Source organism: Neopelma chrysocephalum, unplaced genomic scaffold (assembly GCF_003984885.1).
Source record: "Neopelma chrysocephalum unplaced genomic scaffold, ASM398488v2 Primary Assembly neopelma1_60, whole genome shotgun sequence".
NCBI classification, from domain to species: Eukaryota; Metazoa; Chordata; class Aves; order Passeriformes; family Pipridae; genus Neopelma; species Neopelma chrysocephalum.
Window position 1 is genome coordinate 12,292,304 of NW_020897715.1, and position 27,034 is coordinate 12,319,337.

At 38.0% G+C, this 27,034-nt stretch overlaps 1 protein-coding gene across 11 annotated transcripts in view; it reads right to left on the reverse strand.

The window, feature by feature from the left end:
* Positions 1–27,034, reverse strand: part of ZBTB20 (zinc finger and BTB domain containing 20) — a 503,503-nt gene that overhangs the window by 379,199 nt on the left and 97,270 nt on the right. For 9 of the 11 annotated variants that reach the window (XM_027681153.1, XM_027681152.1, XM_027681151.1 and 6 more), the window contains one exon: positions 1,621–1,742. The exons of the other annotated variants lie outside the window; for them this stretch is intronic. The gene's annotated coding sequence lies outside the window, so the exon portion shown is untranslated. The remainder of the gene's footprint in view (positions 1–1,620; positions 1,743–27,034) is intronic. 11 annotated transcript variants of the gene reach the window in all.

Below are 27,034 nucleotides of genomic sequence, written 5' to 3' on the forward strand. Positions count from 1 at the left end.
CACACACATATATATGTCTTTAGACTTCCAGACTTGCAAAAATGCAACAGAAAAAATATGCAAGTCGACCTACAGCTATTGTCTCATCTGCCCGAACCATGATAACTGACCATCAGAAACACTTCAGAACTTCAAAATAACTGAGCCATGTCATCTTTGTATACTAGTCCACCCAAACAGAAGTGATGAAAGCAGGACTAGAAATTCTAAGGTAAAGAGATAAAAGTCTAAAATTTTTTTATCCTTGAAGTAGCAAAAAAATAAGGTTTATCTATTTTAAATCTTTCAGAGCCTAGATGGATACGAATGCTCCATCCACTGGAGGTGTGGAATCTCCAGCTTTGGATGACACAAAGCTTCACATTCCTACCATCTTAGTGCTGTGACACCTGACAGTAAAGCTGTGACTTCATGTTTAGAAAGGTCACTGCTGCTTCAGACTCAAATCAGGTCCATACCTCAAAAGGGATAACTTGGCAAAAAATGCAAGTGAAAGAATGGAAAAATATCTGTTACTGAGATTTGGTGGATAAATAAAATGGGGGGGAAAAGGAAGCTCTGAAATTGTTGAGGGGAGGTTCGATTAAATGGAGGAAGATGATTTAGTGAGAAAAAGGTATCCAGTCAGAGCATATGATGAATAAATCAATCCATGAAAATAAAATTTACCACATGGATTCCACCTCTGTCTACTCAGTAAGCAAAAAACATAGCCTAGTGCAAGGTACATGTATGTAAATTCATAGCTATATGATTTAAAGAAACAAAAAACTTATGAATACAATACTTATATGTCTGTATGTATAGCACAGCCAGTGTGAGTTTTAAGAAAAGAACACAGAAGTGTATAGACATAAAAAACCATGCAGAAAATAGGACCAAGAGTAGGGCAAGTCTTTTAGAAAATATCTTAATGGCTTTATAAAAAGCCTTCACCCAAAGTTAGAGGGGCTTTTGCAATCTTACATTTTTCTATTGCAAAATACACCTGCTTTCTTCTCTTTTTTTCCCCTAAACTAAATATTTCTTCCATCTAATGACTCTCTTTATTAGACAGCATCTAATTTGCATACATTTACATACAATTTAACTGCTAGCTTGTGAGAACAAAGAAATGGCTCTGTATTGCACTGAAGGACAATACTCAGAAAAGGAAGGTATAAAAACCAGCTAGCTCGGTGACTGTATATTCTCTTTGTTTCAGAAATACTAGGAGTTTTAAACACACTACTTAAAGGGTGAAAAAGATTATTTCATCAAACAATGAAAAAAGATACAGTGCAGCTTCCTTTTAACGCATTCTCTCTCTGGCCTGGTTAATGGGATTTAAGGGTCCAATATTTCTTTGCTTTCTTCTGTTTCCTTTATTAGAACTGATGGATTTAATTCTGTCACATATTTTACTTCATATTTTATTCCTATAACAATCTGTGCTGAAGTTCAGCTCCTATGCTAATTCAATGCTATCTTCCTTTCCTTGCAATCAGCCTGGAATACAACTGAACGATCTCTGATGGCCACGAAGTACTCTGCCCTCAATGCCCAGTGCTAATGGATTTTAGAGAGAGTCTGCCAGAATTTTACCTTGTGGCAACAAGTCTAGAGATAATGAAAACTTACCATGTAGCTGACTGGGAATCAACAGGAAGGGAAGCAGGGCTGAGCTCTACTTGTGAGAACAGGGAAGGACTGTGGTCAGAATAAATGCAGGATGTAAAGGATGCGTCAAGCCCTCTAGTTCCCTGAGGAGAGGGGGGGAAAAAAGAGGGTAAAATTATCTTTAAGATCTTGCATGAAGGAAAAAACCTTTAGTAACCGTTGCCAGGAACTTCAATACAGGCCCTACCAAAAGCATGATACAATCAGCAAAGCGTTTTCCTCCAAAGGCTTTGCAGTTGAAGCACCAATTGCTCAGGACATCTACAAATCTAATCCATGTAGACTTGACATCATCTTGCAGGAAAAAAAAAGCATTTCAGGCTGCATGCTGCAAATCCCCACGTCCCCTCAAATGTGCAAAACCCAGGGATACAGACTAGTCTGCCATTTGTCACTGCCTGCACAGCAGAGCCACTAGCTTCACTTCTGAACTCTCCCCTTCCCAACATCAAACTCAATGACCTGTCTGCAGTGGGGCAGGGAAAGTAAAGTATCAGCATTCAGTTGCATACGGATGGGTTAAGGAAAACCCAGTCACTCTGGCAGCATGTTCTGAGAGCCTGTCCTACAGAAACATATCAAGTGAAAACTTTTCTGGTGTAAGCAGACCTACTGCAATGGAAGGGAATAGGGCTACTCATGGTAAAAAGCATTAGGTTAAGTCAGCATGCATACAAAGCAGGTACAGAATTCAGGACCCAGCAGTCATCTGCTCTGCTCAGTTTGCCCCAGCCAGCCACGTGCTATGCAGCACACTGGCTTTATGTGATCAGCAGAAGGCCAACTGGCATACTCACACCAGCATGCGTGGCACAGTAACACTGTGACTGATGATAAAGGATCCACATCACAAGCTGTACGTACAAGAAAGTTGGGTTGATACTGCCCTGATGTGACTCACCGGCACTCAAAACACGTTATTGATTATTTTCAGATGAAAATTTTAATTTAAAGCTGGCTGAAATGTTAATGAAGCTTTACTTTTTTTCAAAGGGGAAAATTCCCTACCGCTTACAAAATTTTTTTTTCCCTGCCTGATCTGCTTCTAATAACATATAGCAAACAAACCTCATAAAAGAAATTAATCAAGCCTTCATATTATTTTCCCTTTTCAAGGGTGGAAAGGCTGAGGTGTGTGATCTTCAGCGTTTCTGATGCGTACCAAAATGCATGTCTTAAAAAACTGAAGAGGAAGGAAATTCCAAAGCCACAGTTCCTCTGATTATCATATCCTATGCTCATAGATATATCTTGCTGAAACCACTAAGTTATTTTTTCCAGAATGTTACGAACACAACTTCACTAAGATGTAAGCTGATTTTAATTGTAGCTGCCAAAATTCCACCCCTCCCTCACCTCCTTTCTCTCCTTGCCACATGTCCCCAAGTCTATCCTTGATCTAGGATTGGATAAATGTCTGGTTCAGGGAGCTTTCAGCTGAATGAAAGTTTCTTTCCCATGTGTTTTCAGCCACATCAAGACCCTGCTTCAGCTCAGCATCCAGGCAGGAAACTTGGAGGTTACAGCTAAGGAGGCAGCAGAACTGTTCAAGTGGAGGAACAGCAACAGAGCAGCATCAACATTGATCAGTTTAAGCTGCTGTGGGCCTATATCTTGTGATGTCTAGGACTGCTTTAGTATGACACAGAAGAAAGGCTCTTATCACACAGCTGGAAGCCAAACCAATCACAGCTTTATAGGTAAAAAAAGCCCCCACTCCACATGCTAACCTAAAATAAACTGGCGGGCTATACAGATCATACAGAACAGATGCAGTCTGCTTCTGATGAAAAATAGCTTGAGATAATGGTGCAGTGCTACAATCTGCACCAGGGGCATTTTCCAAGTGGCAGGTTGAATTAGCCTCAAGTGACATGCACTACAGTAACACTTCCCTGAGGCACTAAGGCAAGGTCCCACATTCAATAGGAAAGAATTGAGCTCTCTTGCCAAAGGCAAATGATAAATCATGTGGTTAAGAACCACTGTTACCAGAGCATCAGGAAGTTCCTGAACAATCTTTCAAGGACTTCAGAAAATACTTCTGGAAATAAAGAGCAGGAAATTTCTTTTACATCTCCAGAGTTACCATATTGTGCATGTCTTTTGCTACCTTCCAGAGCACAAGCATCAATTCTGTCCTGATTAGAAAGTAAGCTTTCCCACCATCAGTATTTTTAAAGTTACTCTGCCCAACAGTTGCACAAGAGGGATGTGTATCTGGATTTCAGCCGAATACAGAAGACACTGCAGTTCAAGTCTCTTCCTTTAGCTTCTGTGCTCCAGGAATAAGAAAAATTAGAACATTTTAAACTGTACAAGAGAGATCCTTTGGTATAAAGGAATCATCCAACACCACTATCAACAATAGTTCAGGAGGAGGAGTTGCTACGTAAGAGCTTCACTAGCCAGTTAGCACCCACAGGGGATTTACCATCTTTGGAAATTACAGTAACTGAGAAAACAAAAAGAAACAGTGCAGACACCTGATCTTCATCCATTTTCATCAGCTCAACAACCAATATCTGCCTTTTCAGTACTGCAGTTGGAATTTGTATTGCCAAGTTACAACTAGGCCTCCAGGGCAGGACTCCAGACCAGGCATAAGAATTGGTGACTTTTTCTGTTCAACAATAACAAACTGTGCTTTCACATGTAGCACTACATACCAGCATGTGTGAGTCTGAAGCAATGGCATCTACACAATACTTGTTTTCATTCCAGTCTTCTACACACTCTCAAGATGGCTGCAGTTATTCTATCAATCACGGGCAGCTGCACAGGTTGTTACACAAACTTAGACATGTTCAAGTTATGTGACACCTATACAAATAGGCTTGGCTGGTTTCCCCAAAGGGAGACTCCCATTTTCCTTCAACTGCCTTTAAGATACAGCAGTTATCAGTACAACGCACTTGTGCATTAGATTATTCTTGCTGTGGCTTCTCACTGAATACATGTCTCCATAAAATAACTGTTCATTGGAAAACATGCATACTTAAGTATCTACATGCTAACATACATATATACAGACATGTAAAGTATTCTGGCAAATATCTGTTTGATTAATTTTACTCTTTCTACAATACAGCAGGTGCCCACATCAATTCTGACTCTCTTTAAAATAATGACAGGAATCTAAAAATTTTAAATTATGCCAATATTTGAATACTTTCTATTGAAGTGCTCTTCATCACCTTAAAAGTGTATTACCACAACACCAGCCTCAAATTTTATCTTCTCTTTAACAATTCTTCTTGGAGCTTAAAGTAGGTTAAGCAAATTGTTCATCAGATTTTTCCCTTTCCTTTCTTTTGTTGTTATATACTCCATTGAAGCTGAGAGATGAAAATGTAAAAGTTGGTTTAGGCAGAAGAATAATTCAGTGAAAAGGCACTCCTATTGCACCTAATTAAATTCTGGCATTTATCAAGTTCCACTTTTTGTACATAGCAGTGGGATTATCCAAAGGAACAAGCGTGTGATTCTCTTTCCACTCAAATCATGGCAAAGAATTCCAAGTTGAATGCATCAGCAGCACATTGAGACCAGCTTTTGAAAATCCTCCCCTTTCCCAACCTGCCCAGAAAGTGGGCATAAATAAATAAACTTCCACCACCTTGTGTTGTGGAAGCAACATCCAGAAGCTGCAGTTTGTGTAGTTCTGTCGAGTAAAAGATGCTGAGAATTCCCTTTTAAATACAAAGAATATTTCTGAAGTTAGTAAATTCTTGCAAACATTCACTTTGATTTGATAAGTTATATTTAATACAATTTGCCTCAGCGGCATTTTAAACCATGACAGCTAAAGCATGACTGGGCCATTTTTACATACGAACGTGAAATCTCTGCAGTTGTGTACACAGCCTAGATTATGCATGCAGGTCCACACTCCCCGAGATAACAAAATTACCCGGCTTGCACTCCAAGCCAGTCAGAAACTGTGTAGTCGCAGATAGCAAAGTCAAGCCCGAGCCAATCAGTCCTGCTAAGCAGCTGCTATCTCTGTTGCTTATTAGTTCACCCGTATAGTAGCCACAACCAAAGGCTTCAGATGGGCTTACAGCATGCACAGAACAAAACTGTCCCTGCTCTCAAAATACCGCAGAAACACAAGTGTGAATGAATACTATCAAAGGGTGGAGGTAGGAGAGAAATCTATTTTAAATTTTCTCAAAACATTATTTTTTCAACACTGAAGAGAAAATCCTTACTCTTGAATCCTGTATAATAACAGAACCATGCTGTTTGCTGGCAGAATGCTAAGTTTCACTTTCAGCAGAAAAAAAATTGTATAATAATTTTTCCTGATTTAGATGGGGTTTAGGTCAACCTTACCTACATACAAATGAATGTTTTGTTCAAATTACAGGGTAATTTTAATTAGGACACCCTGTTAGACATCCTGTTGTTCTATTTAATGGACTTTCTCAATTATGAGAAGAAACACCTCCCCACCCGCCTGCGACTTGAAGTAAAAATTATGCTGAATAAATATACAAAGACAAAAATTATTATTCAACATTAGACCTTTTTATTTCTGTTAATCTTTATTTGGCAACTGCTGTATCAAAAGGGCAGAGTTCAGAATCCCACACCTATTAAACACCTGTTTAAAAACCACTTGAAGCACTGGAACCAGCCAAATATGTCCCAATTAAGCAGAAATGTTGGCACTGCTGTCCCGGGTAAGGAACACCCATTGCCATTTGCTCTCATTAGGTTAAACGGGTTTCTTGGGACATAACTGAATTCCTGATTATGTGCACTGTAAAGGGATGGAGAACACCAGAACAATAAAATTTAATTCAGTGTAGCCTTCTGTCCAGTTGTCAAGCACAGAATTTTGGGAAAAGGGAAAAACTGAACCTTTGGGGAGTGGACAAGAGTTATGTGTACCACATGAGACAACTCATGCTTCTTTCAAGAAATTGCCTGGTTGATACAACAGAAAGAACTGGGCTGAGATTTCTTCTTGAAAACACTCCAAGACTTAGAGTTGATTACATTTTTCTCAGCACCTCCTCCTCTGTACTTTGTATTAGTTTTATTTGTTAGTTATAATACAGTACCTTTTTGTATTCACTTTAGTGTTAAATTGTTCACCAGTTTCTTCGTTTTGTACGTTTATGATTCAGTGCTGGAATGCAAAGTCCAGACAATAAAAGCTTTGTTCACAGATCAGACACAGTACTGCAAGTTTTCCAAATATTTTTATCAACTTATTCAAAAGCTCTTCTAGAGGGACCAACTGCATGGCAAACAGAAGAATCTTGTCTATCATTCATTTAACCTCTTGACCCCTGTCAAGGCTGCGGACATGCTTGCCAATAAGTAACAAGTCAAGGGGTCTTTTTCCAAATACTCAACAACACATTACAGGGTGGTGCCACTAGAAAGCCACTAGACAGAATCAGAGCAGAGTGGTAGTGATTAAAAAGTATATTTGAGATGGTTCTAATATCCATGCTCAATCCCCTATAATCCCACTTCATTATCAATTTATTAACTTCCTTTGTTGTCCTTTCTGTCACCCTTCTGTGCTAGTCACTAATACATCTTAGTTTGGAAAGTGCTCTACTCCATGTGCACAAAAAGCTAGCATACTTCATATAAATTGATCAGTTAACTGTATACAAGTAAGAGATGTACAGAGTCTCTAAACTGATACCTTCAAATTGAACGTATAAAAAGGATGGTTCAGCACTATAAACACTGCTTAATTCACAACTCAGAGTCAGGATGTTAGCAAACTGAAAAGAACAGCTATATATTTTTCTCTTCACTTATGCCAGATAGACTTCTTAAGAATATAAATCCTCTTGGTTTTCTACTACCTCTTGTACTTAGTGTAGAATTCACAATTATTCAATGCTTATATTTCTAAAGTAAACTTTAGTTCAGGAAAAAAAAGCATTTTAGAAAAAAAGTATGTCAGCTAGCAGTTGCTGCTTACCTGAAACTATATTTATTTTCAAAACAACCATAAGAGTGGCAGATGCTTTCTTGTTCTGGCTGGCTACAAATGGCACCAAGAAATCCTAATATAGACACCTGTATACTTACTCTTTCCTTTTTTCCTCCACACACACATACTCAAGTATTTTTGCATACAAACAACACTTTCTGATTTGCTATTGCTATTTATTTAGATATTCATGGGTGCTATATTTACTGTGGTTTCAAGAACAGTTTCTCTTCCATAATCCTACTGATCTCAAGGATGTTTGGTACTCACAACATGTGAAAAAGATAAAATATTCCATATTTACTCTCCATTATTTAAATCACAGATTTAAGTGTTGCTGCTTATACTGAAAATGCTTTAAAATCATATACCGTATGAGGTTTGTGAGAGCCACAAACCTCGGCCAATTTTAATTTAAGCCCTAGTAACCTCCCCTCTTACAACTGGTTGCTGGCATTTTGTTCATTAGATATCTATAGCTGCAGCACTTCCAGACTACAAAAAGTTGCAAAAGCTATCATTACAAATGGATGTTTTTATTGGTAGACATTTTGAGACTAACCAAAAAGGAGCAGGAAAGCAGGAGCCTGGGTGGAAAGAAAACAAAACAAGCCCACAAACAAACAAAACACTACAAATCACAACAGGACAGGAGAAAAATCAAGTGATGACATCACCTCACTGGATTAGTAAAAACAATTCTGTCTTGATTGGAATTTCCCTTTTTTTTTTCTTTGTAGTTCCATTAAACAACTATTAAAATGTTTAGCTGCATCACTTTCACAGATACAAGTAATATGAGGTAGTTTATCAGGGTATCTAAGTATATTTAATGCAACTTAAAGATAAAACCAGTAGTATTCTGTACTGTAAAAACAAAGAAATAAAGGGAAGCATCTCCTTTGTACTGAAAAAAAAGCAAAACCAATTAACTCTGTAAGTTTCAACGACATTTCCCTTCCACTGAATCAAAAGTGTATTTTGAACCCTAGAGAAGTTGCCTTCAGTAACACCCTTCAAATGCCTGAGCTCAACAAAATGCAGAGAGCTACGAATAAGCACGTGAGCTGGAGAGGCAATGGAATATTCAATGGTAGGGGAGACTTTTCCTACATCCCAAATATCTACAGACAAATCTTTTTATATGTGATATAAATGCAGGATACAGGTTTAAAGGAGAGAAAGAAAAACAGGTTCAGAATCACCTGGAACACTTTGTGGAACTGACTTTTAATTGCCTACAACAGCAATTTTTTAAAGCTCTTGCAGGAGGCAATTAAATCCCCATACATCAGCTGAGGACAAGACCCTCTCGACCCTAGAAATATGTGGTAATACCCAACAAATGAGGGGAAAGAGAAAAAAAAATAAAGAGAGAGAGAAGCCAACCCAAATATTTAAAGCCAAAAGGAAAAGTTAATAATAATTACTCTCATGTCAGTCAATACACTCTTCCTCACTATCAGGACTCCACAGTGGAGTGTGTCTTTCAAGACAAAGTCAAAAACTGTGGTCCATAAAATAAAAACTCAGGTAAGCAAAAGAAAAGAACAAGAAGTGAGGTGTGGGGCTAACACTAAAGATGAAGATGGCTGGAATGAAGAATCCAGATGCATCCTTTGTCTCTGGAGCAGGGAGGGACAAAATAAAATGGAGGCACATAAACTTTATTCACAAAGTAAGGTGAAGTCAGTGGAGGGATATATTAAAAAAAATAATGTTGCAATATGCCATCTTGTAATATTACACTGAAAACCACACCACTGTGTGTTGTTACTGTATTTGGCCAAGTGCACTACTGTGTTTAATTTGAACTTTGATTACAATAAATCACACAATACAGAAAGGCAACCAAGTGACTCAGTCCATTCTGAAATCTTACCATATTAAAACTTTGACTGTAGTAGGAAAACAGTAACCAAAATCTATGTACACTACACCAGAGGAAGGGAGCAGAAGTATTGAGCAGAACATCCCATGACTCCGTGGTCATTTGTTAGACATGAACAGTAACTTGCCATGCCAGCAGTTGGACTGTTAGAGCAATAGATAAATTTGGTGCTCCCTGTATCAGATACAGCAAACCATGGGCTGCCCAATTTTCTAAGGAGGGCACAGACGCTCTGCACACCTGAGCACTATTAACTCTTACTGCTTATGAAGAAGAGAGTCAGTATTGGCAGTGCACTGGCTTGAAGCGGGAGGAGGCAGTTGGAGGGGAAGCATAAACCTGTTTCTGCTCACTACCAACAACGTTATTACAGGCACCAGTAATGAGGTGGCTAGGCTAGAAGGGGAAAAGGATATAGGAGCTGGAGTGCTTTATCAGCTCCAAGACCAATGCTGGTTTTGGCACTATTTTCACTCTAGCGAGTTACAAACAACAAAAAAAACCAACCAAGCAGGTGCTAGCAATCTGAGAGACCACATGCCAGCTACAGCTGCTTCAAACTGATTCAATTACATCTGCCTGAATAGTCCCAGGACATTGAATCCACTAAAGGGAACCACAGGTCGAACGGAGACCCAGTACTTCAGGATCTTAATGCTCCGTTAAATTAAAGTGGAAACCCTCCCAACTGAAATGGGAGGAGGATATTCAGATAGGGTCTGAAGCATATGATCACACTCAGCCTAGGATAAGATGGAAGACAACATATGCATGACACTGGGATACACAGTAAAAGCCCTTTGGAAATAATGCCTCAAAATTTTCTTGAAGCAGTCCAACAGTACTGCCTTGTTTCCCAAAACACTGGGTGCAGTACATTTGCTTGAACATGCTCTTGGGATTGGGACTTCACTCCAAACCTTGTTTGTACAAAAAGGGGCCAAGCAGCTGGGAAATTCTGGAGTATAGTGTGTCCTCATTAGCTTCCATCTGCCATCAGAACTCAGCTCATGGCAAGTTTGGCTAAGTCCTGGTGTTCTCAGGTCCAAATCTGGGTCAGTTTTAATTACACTATACAGAATTCAGTGTGCAGTTTTTAAATCCTTATTATACAGTGCAGAAGAACGGGCAGCTCTCCAACTAATCAATTTTTTAAAAGTACATATATAAAAATTTTAAACCAGGCTAGACAGACAGTGGGTGGAAGAGAAAAAAATGTATAAGCGAGTACAGGGGTTAGTTAAGAGAACTGTTAGCAAAAGTGGGTCACCAGCAAGTTCTGCTTTAAAACTTCAAAGGAAGGGGAAAAAGGAAAAAACTCTTCATTTTTTAAGACACTGAAACTGATGTGCAAGATGTATACAATTCATACTGCTTTTAGAATCAGCATGGGTTACACACAATAATACTGCAGCCAGATTTGTCTGAAGGGAAAGATAGATTGTCTTATGGCTACAGAACCCTACCAGGCACTGGCTGACCTATTCCCATACCTTTTAACTGTGTTATTGCCAGGCCTGGGAAAGTCATTTTCCCTAAGGGAAAAGCCTTTAGCCCACAAGTATAGAAAAGGTGTGGTGATTAGAAGTACAGTTCACTGGGATTCTCAAAGGTGATAGGAAGCTGCAGGAAGTTAGTCTAAATCCTTAAACAATTAATGTGTTTTGGACTACTGCAACTGCTATTTTTCTCTTTTTCTGTGCCATCAAATAGCCATCAGCCAGGTCAGGACTTGAAAAGAGTTTTGCTTGCCAGGTTGCTGGCAAACAAAATGATAGGAGGCACAGAGAGCGGCATGTTTTTCACTGAACAGACACTTGGGATAGGACAGCACGCCAAATCTTATCTATGAAAATTGGGCTAAAATCTAGTCTCAAAGTCAACAACCAGAATCTACCCTGTTTAGAATCTTTGTCAGATGCAAGGGAGCAAGTGGAAGTCTTCAGTGACAGCTACTGACATAAAGGTAGCTCAGAGATGAAGAAGGATGATCAAGGAGCAGAGTAAATAGCAAGGAAATGATAGATGCTTGTTAGACAAGCATAATATTCTGCCATCTCCTACACAAAAACTACACCTTCTTCTGCACTGTTTCCAAGTTTGCTTTAACCATTTCCATGAACAACACCTGTTAAAACAAGATTTCCCTTCATGCACCTTGTTAGTATTATCATAGCTTTCATTTCAGAACTATAACACAGCAGAAACACGACACAATCCTGCACACTCCCTTGTCTTCACTTCGTGGCTAATCAATATACCTCCAGCTTCTAGATTAATCCAGTACATTCTGATGCAGGATGAAATACTCTTTCAGGATCAACAAAAGCTACAGGGCTGGAGCAACCAGTGAACTCTTTTTATTTGAAAGGAAGCTTTTTCTTTAAGGTAAGGCCCCTCTCTCAGACACCACCCGTCATATATGAAAATCCACACATTCAACATATTACACAACAATCCAAGCAGAAATTAAAAACAAAACAAAAAACTTACTACAAAAGCATTACAGCCTTAGGTACCACCAGCTTCTCCATTACAGTATGAGTTCTCAAATAGAGGAGGGCTTTTTGCCCATACCACCTGACTGGTCTCAAGCTCTATCCCCACCTGGGTCCACTTGTATTAATTAGGACAATTAGCCTCACTGTCTCCAAATAATTGTCAATTTAGTTGAGCTTGGATAAAAAAAAAAGGCAAGCTGAAGCCACAAGCAGACTGGACAAGGTAATCTCCAACGACTGAGGAAGAAAATTACCGTGTGCTAATCTGTTTTCTGAGGTCTAGTTTCTTAGCATAACTTTTTGATATGAAGTTTCAATGCAGATCAGTAACAGAACAAAAAGGTGCAGAAGAACAATAACACAGCAAACACTAGTAAATTTAGCTCAGATATTATCATTGTAATGGAAAGATTACATTCTTGTAATAGAAATTTCAGTGCTCAGATGCTGACTATTCTCTCTTTCAAAGCACTGTTATTGCTGTTAGGCACGTTTGATGGACTATTTGAACACATGACCACCAGTGACTAGGAAGAACAGCCAAGCTGCAAATTATACACAAAGAAGAGTGGAGTCAAAGATGCCTAGCGTTGTATCCAAGTGCTTAGGTGGACTTTCACTAGGCTTTGAGTAAACTTAAGGATCACAAATATGACAACAGGTGTCACTCACTACCTGCTGCAATGGGGGAACTATAGAGTAGAAGAAACACTATCCTCTGAAGTGTCTTTACATATCACTGTGTAGCCATGTGGAAGATGCAGTGCTGAAAATGAGCTTTCTTCCCCTCCCCCCACAAAAAAAACCCCCAAACCCCCCAAAAAACAAGATGAGAGACTAAAGGGTGAAAGGAGAGGTTCTGTTCCTGCTAACAACCCTAGAAATAGACTTTTTTTCTTTCCTCTCCTCCATCTAAAATGGTGTTTGGATGTGACCCAAGTTCAAGTCACTATAACTCTTCAGGTTCTTCAGCTGATAATGCAGTTGTCTACTGTCACAGTAGATATTGACTTGGTAAAGGTGTATCTGCTAGCCCCAAATTCTGACCAGGGAGCCTATGGAAAAGGAGATTGACTGGTATTTCCTGACCAGTCCACACTGTTCTTGCATAACAAGGCTCCCAGAGAAGCACATCTTCCTTTTCCAACTCTCTTCATGGGGAAACACTGAAAGATGTGTCATAGCATATGAATGCAGATATAATCTATAGCAACAAACAAAGTATGCCATTCTGAGATAGGGGACTGTCAACACCTGGGGATATTACAAACATGGGAGTAATTTACAGAATGAATTAAAACATGGTGGTCCCAAGTTAGAGAAAATCTTGTCAGACATACCTCCACTAAAATTTCATGCTACTGTATTCATCTTACTGAACCTATACATAGCTCACATAATCCTCTTAGTGGGGTCCGTCCTCACCACAAAATCAGCTGGAATATCTGAGACAACAGTATGATTTATAAACAGAATAAGTCTCCCAATTCTATTGTGCTTGGCTGTGAGAGTTTAAGTCATATCCTTAACATCTGAATGCCATTTTTCTATTTCGCTTTATTTGTGAGTGGGTGTTTTTGGTGCTGTACAGTTTACGTAAAATGAATCAGTACATAAGAAAATGCAACACCTATTATCATGTGTTTCATAAACATCCAGCCCCTGACTTGTGTGTGCTATGCAGCAGAGTTGTTATTACCAGCTAACAAGATGTTCTAAACTAACAGAGTAAGTCCTACAGATTTCATTTTTTTTTTTAAATTTTAAAAGCAGTGGATCCATATTAAGAGGAATTTGCAAAATTACCTGCAGAGGAGGAAACCTGCAATTCTCTTACTGCGGTGATGAGGTGGTATCAAGAACAGTGCTAACCAAGGCCAATCAAATGGATCACAAATACTTTCCTAAAGAATAACACTCTTGTATATTGTCCTTGAATAAAAACTGTGAGACCACACTAAAGTGATGTCAGTTTGCAAGTTTTATGGTCCAGTTTCTAGTCTGCATGACAGAAGACAGCAAAAAAAGCACACAGACCTACATACATATCTCAGTTTATTCCTTTCTATGATTTGATAGCCAAATTTAGATCAGATGGTGAATTCAGAAGACCCTCTATAGCGAGAGAGTATAACCCAAGCTTGAGATAGAAAATGAAATTACAACAGAAAAACACAGGAACGACCATGAAAAGAAATTTTACAACATAACTGCTGTTGTATAGCAATATGAGATAAACACCAATTATCACCATTTTCTAGATGAGGAAACAAAAAGCTCTGATCACAAAATAAATCATGGGACTCATGTTGAATATACATGATTATGGCATACTCTGGTTTCTCCAAATTTTTTTTACTTTTACCCTCAGTACCCGACAACTAGTGGTTTCTATATTCAGCTAAAGAAGTCAGCAACAGTAGATAAGCACTGAAGCATGTATTTGTAGCATGGTTCGACTGAAAACATACCATGTCCAGATCACATCCCTTGTAGACCAGACAGGCTCAACAGTATGACCCTGACATTAGCCACAGCAGTTACTTACTGAATCTATGGGCAGGGCAACTGAGAAGTCTTATTGCCCTGCACTAAATCTTTCCAGTTGCTGGCAAACCACTGTCCAGGGATTTTCTGAGCAAGTGGTTATATATGTTATACATATACATATAAACATACATACACACATACATTCATATATACATATAAATAAATATTTTTTGTATTATCTGGGCATTAAATGGATCCTTGATGTGCTTTTCTTTCATGAGTTTATCTAATTTGCTTAGTAGGCAGATTTCCTTCTGCTTTTTCTTCAGCTTGGGTTAATGACTTCCATTGTCAATATTATCATTGTGTGTCTAAACAAGATTTTCTGGAGCTGCAGAAAAGAGATCGGTCTATAGATCACTCTTTCTTGGCTAAAACAGCATGGAGTGTAAAAGATTTCAAGACAATGGCAGATCTGTTCCCATATTATGATGTAGATTTCAACAGATCATAACAATGCTGTAGCTTTGTGGTTTGTTTAACTAGATTTATAACATACTAACTCCCTTTTACAAGAGGAAAGAGAAGCTTGATCTGACCCAAGAGGCACAAACCGAGTAGATATGAAGGTGAAATGGTCTGAATTTGCCAGTCAGACATGCAGTACGACTGCATCTGCTGCTTGGATGCTGCCTAAATAGGCCAAGATCAAGATTGCAAAGGTTGGTTTGATTCTGATCCCTCAAAGTAACAAGACAGAGAAATCAAAGCTCATAATAAAATTTAAAATTACCCCATGAAATCGTCTTGTATTTCCATACTGCAATGAATATATGATGTATGCATGTGTCTGTGTGCACGCTTACACACACTTTCACACTCAATTCCATGTTATCCCCTGCATTTTTATGTTGCACCATTGCAAATATACTCTGAAAGAACATAATTGCTAGAAGAAAATAGCACCCATTGGTGCAGAGAACCTATATGCTACTGTTCCCCTTTTGTAACCAGAAAACACTGATTCACATCTATTTGCCTCACCTCCCTGCCCCTTTACCAATGAGGAACTCACCTTACATCCCTACAATGCTTTCCTTGGCCAAGTCTGCAACCCCAGGCAACCCAGCCTGACTGTAGGCAGCAAAGGCGACGAGCTCAGCTCAGAGTTTGACATGCTTGGTGCATGTCACATAACACAAGCAACCTGCTAACGAGCTGCTATGTGCTCTCTCAAAGTCACAGCTGCCAGCAACAATTGAGCAAGTGCAGCCTAGCTTTTCAGGATTCCTGCCTGTTGCCCAGGAACCACACAAAGCACTGGAGATTTTAAACAGGTGCAAACAGTGCTTTTCTCCCATGCCTTGTCCTCCAGCACGTGAGACTGCACAGCCTCTGCAATGGCAACAGAAGAACCAGAAAGCAGGAAATGAACTTTCAAAATGTGATCAGAGTTCCTACTGATAATGCAATGCTTTGATGACATGAGAAAAACAGCTTGTATGTAGCACTGTAAGCAGATGCAGGAAGGCTTGGTCAGGCTTGCCTTCACGAAGACCTGCTTTTTCCAGAAACATGCAGCTGTATCATAATTCTGTTACACATTTTTCTGAATTTGTCAGTATTTCTCACCTGCAAAATATTTTGTTAATGTAAAAGGTAATGTTTCAGAACGTGCAATGATTCAGAACGCGTAATGAGCACCAAAAATAAATGAAAAGGGTGTATTTTAAAGCTTACTTTTACAATAATTTGATAGCTGCATAGGAATTTTTAATGCACAAAACTGTCTTTCAAATAAATGTCTTTAAAAGCATAATACAAATTACGCACATTATCTAATTGTGTGTATGTACAGAAATTATACACGTACCATCTGTTTACAGCTCATTGCTTAACATTATAACCTTGTATGTACACAGCTCAGTGCATAGGTGGTACTGTAGGTAGACAGAAATTGTATATCCTGAACTGAAAATCTGTGAGACAATTTTTAACAGGCTCGTTAGAAAAGACTGCACTAACTCCAGAATGGTTTGTTTTGTCAATATTGCCTACGCTGTGTTAAGGTCATCAGTATGAGTTTGTTATTAGCCACGTTCCCACACTGGTAATCAGGCAAATTCCTGTTAATTTCAGCCAGAATCTTGCCTGAATTGGAAGGAAGCAGGAACTGGTTAAGGCCATTAACCAGATGGTCATTGAGATCTGGCATTCTGATGTTATGATCAACTGCTAATCTGGTGCCTACCTGCTACTTACAAGCCTACTCACAAGAGCAGGCACAGGTCAAGCCTTGAGCAAGGGTCTTCTGCTGTTTGTTCAGAAATGTTACAATGCTGACATGCATGCTAAGGGCTTCTTTCTAAAATGAAACTGCTTAGATAGGTTTTACCTTCCCTTTTGGATTCAGCTTTCCACTTGGATGTGAGGCTGAAAAGGCTAAAGGGTTCTCTTGTACAGATGCCAACAAAAACAAAGGTAAACTTAGAATTTTCATTAACTGTAAATTACAAGAGCAAACAGAAATAAGGATTGATGTGAGCAACAGGGAATGCTAAAGCTTCACCAAATGTAATGTGTAATGCTTCAACCCAAACATATTTTGGGATGACTGCCAAGAAGATGGGTATAAATGTGGGAGGCTTAGTAGAGTACAGTTTGAGCTAAAATGTGTAAAGTTTTCACTTGTGCTAAGGAAACATTCGTAGCTAGGTAAAAACAAGGCCTTAAGAAAAACCCAATTTTACATCTAATCTAAATTTCCCTCGGCAAAGCAACTGCTCTCTTCCTAAACTGATCCTCAAGATAACTGGCAGTAGCATATAGTTACCGTGGATAGTATTGCCATGGGTTAGGCACTAGTTGAATATTGTAAAGTCTAAAGGTGTCTTATTCAGCATTATATGGTTTAATGTACTCATCTAAACAAGAATTGGAATTAGTCATTACGATGCTTTTGTTATTTAGTGGTCCAATGACTTCTGTACAACTACTAGACAGAAATGTTGCCTCTGTCTAACATTTTTTCTTGTGCTATCTTAGCATACACTGTTATCTGTTAGTTCTTTTGATCCAGAATCTCCTTTTAGTGAAGTATACAGTATCTCCAATTATCAGTTTCCCTAGTGAAGAATAATTACAGTGCCCTACATGTTGTTGGTGCTGTAGGGGAGAGGGCATTAAATAACCCAAATAATCTCAATTTGCTGCTAAAAATCATCCAGCAGAAAAAGGCCTACATGGTTGAGTTTTGGTTATCTACTATCAGAGCTGTGCTTCAACAGTAAGAGTATAAGGCTCTTCTAGCTCGACTAGAAGACTAGTTCATGAACTAGGACTTAAGTTTACTTTCAGTGAGATAAACAATGGATAATTCTAGTAAATGCAAGAGGCTGAAGAGTAAAAGGCTAAAAATTTTATAGAAATTTTCAACACAGGCTCATTTCTCAAAATTCTCTTTTTTCTAAAGGTACTTTCTTCTTGAGTTGATAGACTAATTATTTCAGGAAAAAAATATCATCAGTTAAGATTTTACCATTTTTTTCTGCATAGACTTCAGAAAGCAAACACAGGAAGGAAGTTCTAAGAAGGCATCTCACTGGCAACCACTTCAGCTTTATTCACGTGATTGGTTCCAAGATCTTGAGACAGTAACACAAGTTACTTCATGTTTCTGTATTTTAAGTGTAGGGTACATCCTTCCCTCTCTGTGCCTGAGATGACACAGCACCTGCAGCTGAAAGATACATACAAGCTTTGGAGTCCCCTTCATGCACCTGCAGTTCCACAGATGTGGAACCCAGAAATTCCTGTTGAAACACAGTACAGGAATCATACTGACAATACTCAATGCACCCCAATACTTGGCAAATAAAATGACCCTTTGGTAAAGAGATGGTGACAACAGAAACTAATCCTATCTAAAAGAGAATTAAAATCTCAAAAGACACCTCCTATTTATTCCATTGTTCAACATGTAGATCTATTCAGCAAGGAGGGCTGAAATGACAAGTAACCCTAGCAATATATGCACACAATTCTACTTGCCACCAGAATTAATAATACAGCTTCCACTGGTAGGGGAGACTGTATTTTTCCATTTGCTGGAGAATGTCTTCCTTAAGGCTAACACTGGCATGAGAATGGTGAAAACATTTAGGAAGGACTCTGATGTAAATGCAGCTCAGATTTGTTGCCAGCTACTTAGGGGCAGGCAAAGACGTTTCTTAGGTTATCCAAGAACAGAAAGCACAGAGTGTGCAACAGAGTTTAATGACACCAGTGATTCGAAAAACTCTCTTTAAACCCTAAGTAAGGATCCTAGACATTCTAGAACAGGCCAGGATTCAGTATTTTGGCAACGACCTTAGGGTGAAGTTACACTCTCTGTAAATTGAAACTTTCCTTCAAACTGCATAAGTGTGCGCACCTCAGCAAAGCTTTGAGGAGTCTGAAAGAAGAATGTATCCTTTTCTGCAGTCAATTCTGTAAAATAAGAAACTGGATTAACCACAGTCTTCACTGGTGCCAGCCAGACCACTAAGCGTGCCATCTTACTCTGTTTGTAAGATAAAAGCTATTGTAATTTTAAAAAATTATCAGTTATACACTTTGCCCCAGAAGCACTATAACCTGACTTCAAACTTCTTACAAACTGTCTTCTTACACCCCTAAATAATATCAGAATAAGAAACATCAGATTACTTTCTAGGAGATATTTACAAAATTCTGGGATATTTCAAACAGACACAAGCTAATATTATTATTCTGAATAGGACTACAAGCTGCCCTCCATCCACAGCACCATTCAGGCTGTCATTTTTGTAGTTAAGATGCATTTTGCAGCAAGACTTAACTGTTCTTTCAAGTGCACTGTACTGTTAGTTGTTGTCACAATTATTTATAACTAGGGACATCCATCTCCTACTAACCTTCTGTTCTGGTCCAATATACAGGAAACAGTATTTGAAGCATTGAAATACATTTATAAGAATTTCAATTCAATATTTTTTAGCTACATTCTGCCCTCTGGTTTTGACTCTAATTCCAGGCAAGTCAAAAATGGTATTCAGTCTTCCTCTCTACTGCGGGATTTGTGTGCATGAAAATTTAATTTTGATAAAAGGTCAGGATAGAAAATGAAGATGTTCAGCTGAAGAAAAGGGTTTTTAAAGAGACTTGAAAACATGAGACTACTAGTTGTGTTTCTTTTTAAAGTGTATCATAAAGGTACTGTAGCATTCTTTAACACAGGGAAGCAGTGGAATAGTGCATGAAATGCTCAATGCCAAGAAATAATCTATCCTTAGTTTAGCCATGAATTATCTTACAACCTTGAGAAAATTACTTAACTGTTCTGTGTTTCAGTTTCCCCATCTATCGAATCTATCAAATGAGAACAACGATACTTTGTAAAACCACTCTAAGGTTCTTTAAAAAATGTATTATCATTTGGAAACGTGTATACCGTTATTTCTAAGAAAAAACACCAAGAATATAGTAATCAATATTGATTTAAACATTTGCCGCAATAGTTTAGTGTTTCTTATAGGTACTTTACAGTATTCTCAAGTGTTTCTATGTTTAAGTGAATCAACTACAATTATCAGCATACGGGATTTGAAGATACTACATGCTTGAAGTTTAAACTTACAAACTGTTGGTTGAAACATAAATATTTTCAAGGACCTCAGTAGGAGATGGACTATACTGAAAAGTCCTATACTTTTTCCTAAGACAGTCAATAGTCCTCCAGCTGAGGTAGCACCGGATTCTTTGAAAAACACAATAGTTAGCAAACTAAAAGAAAAAGAGATTAACATCATGTCCTGCCTCCTCAGTATTCTTTTCAGCACCTACATGATACAGATGCACACAGAAGATACACTCTTACTTTGAAGTGCAGGAAAATATATCCTGGTAAGACTGAGTGTCATTCAAAGCATCCTTTGAAACTTATTAAAAAACTGCATCTGAGTTTTGTATTTGTATAGATGTTTTAATGATTAGTTTATTTTCCTGTACTTTTGGAGCACAGAAGAGCAAATTTATTACATGTTTAAACTCAACAGGCTTTAGATATTCAAATACTTCTATTTCTGAAAGTTTATCCTGCTTAAAAATATATTTGTAAGGTGTAATCCAAAAATGGCTGGACATACATATTGTAGGTCAAATTCCAAGTCATCAATCAGTTTTCACAGTTTTTAAGGCAGGGATTTTAGTGCAGAAGCGAAGTGTTTCCTCAACTTCATATTACAAAAATGGATCACAGAATTTCTCAAATAACCTACATTACAGATGGGACCAAACATGCAAACTGCAAGACCCTAAAGATTATTTTCTCTGAACATTTTTAACAATCAAAACCAAGATATCAGAACTAGGGATAGCTCACAAGTTTAGAGACAGCACTCATTAGAAACCAAATGCTAAAATATATTACTGAGGGAGAAAAAAGTTGGGGAGATTCTACAGCTACTTCATCTTTAATAAGAATTTCATTCACTAACTCTGTAATACGGAGAATTTCTATCCATCAAGTTATTCAATCATATTTATAGCATCTAAAAATTTACAAGCATTACGTTAGGTACAGTTACCTTATCTCCAAGTAAAAAAAAAAATACATACATATTTGAATACAAAGGCAGCAAACTGAATTTTCTTATTCCTACCAGGATTAATATAATACTTGAATGCAAATAGAACAGCTAGATGAGAGTTACAACAGAGACATGTGAAATTCCCCTTGTTTTTATGTGTGATTAGAAATATAGGCAAACGTGAAAAAACAGGGTCATCCAATTTAAAATTATGTTAAAAAAAAATGTATGGCCCCAAATCTATGGTAGACCTGTGAGGAGAGATTGGCAGCTAGAAGAACGGGAGTGAGGTGGGATGCTCTCAGATATTTCAGAGCATAAAGTGTGGAATAACGAGTGGAAGAGCAGGAATGTGCCCACACAGGCTGTGTTAGAGCTCCAAATGTCTCCAGCTCAAGTGACTAATGTGAATGTGCAAAGAGACAACCACTTCAAGCAGAACTTTTTACTGATTAAGTCACTACCATAAATCTCAATATGTTCCCTGCCATATTGGCAGCCTGTCTCTTTTTTCCTTTTAACTGTGGGCCAGATCCTCAGCTGGTATAAGTTGGCATCGCATTTTGTTGCCTTCAGTGGAGCTAAGCCAATTGATGCCATCTGAGCATCTGATATTATATTTCTGTAGCAGTGAAAAAATGATACAGTGGCATTAATTACTACATAGCCACGTCTCATAACCTCATGGCAGCGCTGGAAAGACTTCTCATTTATAGTCAGCAGTCAACATACAGAGTGGAAGGGTCAATTGGTCATTCCAAGCTCAATTTGATGGCTGTAAAGTTACTAGTCATTCCAAACACAGAAGAAATCACTTTTCATTTTCCTATGTGATTTAAATACTTAAAATTTGTTAACTCACAGGCATGTAGTAGCTACAGTATGTCCTTAAAGCACCACAATCTATTGCATCAAAAATGCAATGGATCTGACATGCAGAAGAATAGGCAACTGAGACAGACAAAAATTTGTTTAACTGAGAATCCCAAGTCCCACTGCCAAAAGTAAATGCTAAGGGAAAGAGGGTAAGTCAACTTTCATCTGTAAGCATTCTGCTACAGACTAACAGCATATCAGAGATGCAGACACAGACACAGACATTCTTCAGTTTTGATATTCTAATAGAGAAAGTGGTCAGGGTTTTTTTTGGTTGAGCAAAGGAAGAAATGGAGCACAGGACTAATTACAGACTGCATATTAGTTTGGACTATCTTTTACAATGACCTGACACTCATAGTTTATACTCTTGGCATAAAAAGCCCATATGTTCCATTTCACTGCAGAAGGAAATAATCTTAACAGGAAATCATAACACCCAAATAAAACTCTTCTTCTCCGATGAAATAACACTTCCTACTTTCTACCCAACACAAAAAAGTGTAGGTTGAGACTCCAAAGAACAAGGGTGGGCTCAGACACTTGGACATCCAGTAGAAGTAAAATGATCACTTGCATCACATTGTAGACGCAGCAAAGTTTCATTAACTCACCTAGCTTTTTGAAGGTTATTGTCAGCGTATTTGAGGGAGGGGTAAATAGGGAGTTTTTCTGTGGCACTGAATCTATCTTGGCCTGCCTTAATTTGTATTCCCTGCGCTTCCCAGTATTTCCTCTCATCGATAATTATCTCCTCAGCTCCTAAGTTATTTTGTTTTAAGCACTTCATACCCCCTGGACACTTAACACTGAGATCTTACTGAACATTAAACAAGCAGATTGCCATCTTTGTCTTTAAATAGGTAAAATAAAAGTACTAGCCTATCAGACAAAAACATACTTATTCTTCACCTACTCATTAGAATTTGCATATTATAGCAGCATGCACATTCATAACAAGCTTCCAAATGGGAGATTGGAAGTAAGCAGATTCATTCTACAAGTAAATGTAAAATAAATGGCCTTATGTTGGCTGAAGAACGTCCCCAAATACAGATAGTTTGCTATGGATATAATGTAACTACTTGATAAGCAAAGACCAAAACATGGGAAGATAAACCCTGGCTTCACTGACTTCAACAGGCATTTTGCTTGCGGAAGGACAGACCATGAAATTCAGGGCTTTAGCCACAAAAGTGCAAAGCTACTGAGAAACAGGAAACAAAGAAAGAAGGAAAACAGACAGGAAATATTAGAGAAGACAACATCTGGGGGAAGGATAAGAGTAAACAAGAAAAGGTAAGGGAATGAATAGGAAACAGGAGAAGCAAGAAAGTGCAAGTTTCAAAACACAGTAGTATTTAACATTCCAAAAGACAAGTAACAGAATCTACTCATATCTATCAGGAAAATGCCAGGATGCTTCTGAAGTGTCCTCACAGCCATGCACATTTGCTATTAGGTTCTGGTATGAGGGCACTGACAGAAGCTCTACTACTGTCATTCTAGAGAGCTTTCCACTAGGAACAACTTCAGATAGAGAAATTACAGATGCTCTCTTGGACATGAGTGTATCTGACTGTCACATGTAAGATCCACACTACAAAAAAGTTTGAGACCTATTACATATCCAGTAGAAAATGTAAGAGTATTTCAAACAGATACATTCTGCCTAACTTGAATTTAAACCAGTTGATTAAGAATAGGACTTAAATTCACATGAAGAGTATCATCCATCTTTTAAAGCTTGGTCTCCCATTTTTATATTATACTTGGCAGAAATATGTCCATATTCAGTCATTTTGTCTCAAGCCAGTGATGGGATCCAGCTGTTCTGATATTGATGAAAATGAAAATTATAATCTTCAAATACTTCATTTAACTATTATGTAAGAAATATTATTGCTTAAATGAGACACTCCCTTCACAGAAGAATGCTCATGAAAATATATGCCTTACTTTTTTTTTAAATGGATTTTTTCATGTCTAAATTTGATAACAATCTATAAGTATGTTTAGTCATCCTTACCACAGGGGAAGAAAGTAAGTAGGGAATTTGTGCCTGAAAGAAATCCTTCAAGTGACAAAGCTTTTAATTTTGACTTCAGTGGAAATTTTGGCTCAGTATGAATTCACAGGATTTGGCCTATGCTTTGCAAAGATGACTGGGATTCAAGTTTATTATTACTTAGATAATTGTTTTGCTAGAATCTCAAAAGCACCCTTAAAAGAATTGAAGGGAATGAGTTTGACAATGGATCAAAGAGATCAATTATTATTGTGTCCAGTGGACATAAAGTGTCCAGTGGACACCAGTTGGATGGGCAGTAGATGGGAATTAATACAGTTTGATTTTAGAATGCTAACATACAAAGTAGAATAATTTCTTTCTTCCCCAAAAGCATGGTTAGAGTTTATATTCCCATTTCTTATGTAATGGAGCTTTCCTAATATTTATTATTTATCAAAAATACTTGTTTTCAATGTTTCCCTAGGAAGCTGATATATACCCAATTTCAATTTCTAATCAGAAAAAGCATGCAGCTGTTACTAACAGGCCAAATGCTGAAATGCTTGCCTGGGATTTAGGCTGTCCACTGTTATAGATGCAACGTGACTAAGACTCCCCATGACATTTAGCTGGTAAGCCTGGAGAAGTCTGGACAGGCACCTTGATAATAAACAGAAATATAAAGGCTATGCAGCCTCATAACTTCCATGTCTCAAGTCTGTTTCTCTGTTTCCTATACATTGACTCTTCTTTCTTCCCTTTGAAAAGATGTGGAAGGGAACCAGGAAAAAAAACTATGAGCCCATAACAGAGTGTTTCTAAATCTCCCTGAAGGAGGAGACAGAAAAAATAGCTTCTCAAAGTAAAACCCAGGTGAAAGCTCCTTGCTGCAGTTCTGTAGTCCTAAATAAGAGAAGGGATGCAAATATTTTTTCATGCTGGAACAACCTAGCCTCTAAATTTGTATTTACTTCATTTAATTGTTCTTACTTTAACCTGTGATTTTGCTAGCTAGTAATAATTTTGGACTGTTGCCCAGAGGACATCTCTTTTCTTTGCTTACTGTCTGTTTTGACATGTATGTCACTGCAGAATTTAGCCATGTAAATCTTGAAAGTAACTTGCAGCTCTGAAACAATTTTGAAATATTTCTTTCAAATCCTATGCTGTCAAAATTCAGTGAAACTTTGAAAGGCATATGAATATAGCATCTATAAACACTGCAGCTGGCTACACAAAAAGCTGAAAAGAATAAGGGTTACCAGAGCAGGAAAACACTGTTAATTACTAAGCATTGTTTCTTGAAGCATAATACTCATACCTAGGAACTACACATTCCTACCTGTAGATCACATCAGTATTACAAGGGTAAATCTCACTAGAAGAAAAGAGAAATCAAAAAGAAATGAAAAAAAACCCACACCAAACAATCAAAGTACTCACTAGGTAGTATCTATCTGAAGATATTCAACTAACAACTTCACTTTTCCCACTCCTTCTTTCAGCAAAATGCAATACCAGGACCATTACAAAATATTAAATTCCCTCTCTGGAGTGCCCAATGTTGGAAGTTCATAAAAAGTTAAAGGATAATACTTAGTAGAAGCCAATAATAATTTTGTGTTAAAATATCCACATAATAAGAATACCACTGTGATGCTAAATTTCCACCTTGCACATTAAATACTAGTGTACTCAAGCTTCCCCTGTGCTTGTGGCTTGGGCAATGCTCTGCTCAGGAAGATCAGGACAAATCTGTCCTCAGATTATTCTGGTGTGAGCTAGGCCAGCGGAAGAGACTTTTATTCTGATGTGGCTCAACCAAAAAAGTACTCTGGACAGATATCCAAGGAAAATAGAAAACACCACCCAAACAGCAATCATATCATCATCATGTATTAAAATTTAAAGTACTTACAGGATTAAGCAGTAACAGCACTGACATGGTAACACATAGTATGGTCTCACCTCTCATCTGAATAATCCTAAGTGTGTGCAGTCCCTTGCAGAAATTGTTCTGTGCAGAAAACTAGGAAACTCGGGAGGAAACAGATCAAAAAGCTGAAGCACAGAGCAGCGACGTGACTCACTTAAAATTCTACAGAAAAGAAACAGAAATTCATAAATTAAACTGTTTCTGACTTTTGATCTTGTCTGCGGGACACCACATCTCTCCCATGAGAATCAGTATAACAAAGGAAAAGCAACCCCTCCCTTGACATTTTATTATATTTCTATAATTGTCTCAATATACCAGATCAATTGCGTTTGAAAAGGCAGCTATTAAAACATAACTAGACCATCTTTGGAGCCTTTGTTTGTCAATTGCATCAAACAACAAATCTTCTGCAGAACAGAAACCAGACTGTATTTTTACAAGAATTGCAAGTCATTTCTAGGAGAAAAAGGTAGCAACAATACCCAAGGAAATAAAATAACACACTTTTGTGCTTTCCCATCAAACCCGATAGTGGTATGGGTTTAAATCAGTCAGAGGCAGCTACGCATGAGAGATTGCACTCTGCAGGCTCTATCAGTCAGAAGTCAAGGATACACGTCCATGATTTATCATACTTTTCATGGTAATTAGCTAGAGTGCCATTTTGCTTCCAGTAGCATCATTCAACTTTCTTTTTTTAATTTGGTCTTTTTTTTCTGCAAATGAATTTACATATTTCTCAATCTCTCATCCCCTACTATGTTTTATTTATGAATATAGGCCTTGCTGATGGTAACTTTAATGTGAAGAAGGTAGTAATTAGTGTACCTATCTGCTAAGTTAATCCCTTTCCCACAATGTCTGCAGAGAAGTTTAAGGTAAGTAACAGTTTACAGTCAATATTAGGTTTAATTATGCTTAATGAGGGTAACTATCTCTGTTTACTAACTGCACCTAGGTGTGTAGCTCCTATATGAGTTTTTCTCCCAGCCTCATTCCACACTGTTAATAGTGCCACTGTGGAGGGTACGTGTGGTGCTTTAATCCATAAAACTGCTCCAGGAGAGCCAAGCAAGTGAGGCACCTGTTTC